Here is a 2222-nt window from a genome sequence, read left to right as displayed (position 1 = left end):
ATCATTCTATTTACCCACACGCATCACCATTCTATCCATATTAGAGCTGGCAAACGGGCGGGTCGGGACTGGCTTGTTACGGGTTACATGAGTTCGGGTTAACACGGGCCAAAACCTGCGGGTCGATATTCTTCACGGGTGGCCATTTCTTCAACCCGCGCCCGTAACGGGTAAAGCTTGTGGGCATACGGGTTAACCCGGCTTCTTTACAATTAAAATTTAATTGAGTTAATTTGTGGTCCTGTTTAAATTTTGACCATTTGCACTCTCTATTAAACACTAAAATCAAACACAAATCCATCCAATTTCAACACAAAAATCAAACACAGGTCAATGCAAAACAAAAATCAAAACCCATTTTCAATCTGTATTCAATTTCTGAAACTCCATCTTATTCACAATCACGGAGCTTCATACCAACATTTTCATTTAGTTGAGGACCTGATAATTTTCTGATTTGGAAAAAATAAAGCAATCATAAACTCAGTACACTAACAATACTAAAAAAAACTGAAATAGAGAAGGTTGTTGTTTGGGATTAGTCTTCTTACAAAGCTGTAACGGATGTGCCGGTGCAGGTAACACCTTTCTAATTAATCCATGTTCCATAAGGGTCTCCACCATTTGCAATCCAATCATGTTAGTTGTGGTGGTGTGTTCAAGCTCATGACCCCAAGAGCATTAGCTGTAGATTAAACGCAGAGAGGGGTGACTCCCAATCTCAATCAAAATCTATAGATAGAGCTTTAGGAAATTAATAGATGAGACAACTGTAGATTTCCTTCATCGTGTAAAGAGATTTCATTGCAATTACCAGTACAACTATAGATTAATTGAATGAGTAATCAAGCAAAGATTTAGATCTGATTGTAAATCATAAATTGAAAAAGCAAAGGTATCAATATGCTAAAGACAAGATGAACCCTAAATCAAATTAAAATCTAGGTACTGGTACTTCATATTTTCAAGAAAAGTTGAAATGGGTTTGGGGAATAAGGTCTACTGATTGTAGATCTGCAGCAAAAGTTCATTTTGAACCAAGATTAAAAGGTATTTTCGGAGTTCTTGTAAAGATGGGGATTTTAAGAACCTAAAATCTACTAAACTCGATTCTGATGGAGATGAGACAATGGCTGCCGCTGCGAGCGAAGAAAAGCCAAACATTTTAGCTTTTTAGGGTTATAAAATGGGTAACATTTTGTATAACATACGTGTCTAGTAATGTTCTAACGTAGCACATCCTTTTGACAAGTCCACTGCCCCACATGACGTGTCAAGTCAATAAAAGTATAAACCAAAAATTAAAAGAGAAACTAGTGTATATGATTCACACGGGTTTACGGGTTGAACCTGCGGGATTACGGGCCGGACCGGATTTACCCGTTTTCTCACAAGCCGGCATTTCTCCAACCCTAACCCGACTTGTTTGGGCAACCAGCCAAACCGGGCGCGGGTTTTTACGGTCCGGTCCGGGTTAATCCGCGGGTTTTGGCTTGTTTGCCAGCTCTAATCCATATGAAACTGTGTCGTATGAGTTCTAGTAGATTTAATATTTCAAAAAAGAAACTTCAAGCTGTCTTGTTAAACATATCAAAATATGATTTAAGTAATGGATGTTCATTGGTCCTTGGAAATCTTAGTTCGAAATAACTTATTGTTCAAGATTTATTTTTTGTGTTATATGGATCATTTGAAAATTGCCTAAGAAATGATATTATTATTTATGGAAAATGAGAATGTTTCTAACATCAAATGAGAGTATTTCAGAAATAGTATAATTTTGACTCAGGGTAGATTGGAGGACCACTTCGCAAACCATAGATATCTGATGTTCGAAATATAGCAAGGTTGGCAAACCCAGTCCGCAAACCATTGAGTTCTGAATAGGACGTCACCAACCCAGTTCACGAACTGTGGTAATTTGAAGTGGTGAAAAAGCTAAATGTTTGTGGGAAAAAACGACTCGCTGGTTTTCTGGAAAAAAAAGTGGTGGAGGAGGCGAGTGCTCGATGAAGCAAATCGTCTGAACCTTTAAACAAATGCACTGCATGGGAGTACTTTGAGTTCGAGAGACTAATTTGCAGTACCCTGGCCTAAACCAAGACAATGGTCGCTCTAGGTTCCATTCGGTCACAAGAGGAGGAGAAGTGTCGATTTGTAGGGAAGTTGAGAATGTATGGAGACCAATGGGGATTTATTGATTGATGATGTGATGTGTTGAA

At 38.4% G+C, this 2222-nt stretch overlaps 1 long non-coding RNA gene across 1 annotated transcript; it reads right to left on the bottom strand.

Moving 5' to 3' along the window:
* Nucleotides 1–343: 343 nt before the first annotated feature.
* On the bottom strand, nucleotides 344–1210 carry LOC113332207. Its single transcript, XR_003351396.1, has 2 exons — nucleotides 552–1210; nucleotides 344–452 (listed from the first exon to the last, which is right to left on the bottom strand). It is a non-coding gene; the product is annotated as an uncharacterized LOC113332207 (long non-coding RNA).
* Nucleotides 1211–2222: the final 1012 nt, after the last annotated feature.

This window comes from Papaver somniferum, chromosome 1 (assembly GCF_003573695.1).
Source record: "Papaver somniferum cultivar HN1 chromosome 1, ASM357369v1, whole genome shotgun sequence".
Classification (NCBI taxonomy): Eukaryota; Viridiplantae; Streptophyta; class Magnoliopsida; order Ranunculales; family Papaveraceae; genus Papaver; species Papaver somniferum.
Note: the sequence above shows the minus strand (reverse complement) of the source record. Positions and strands in the feature narration are given on the sequence as shown.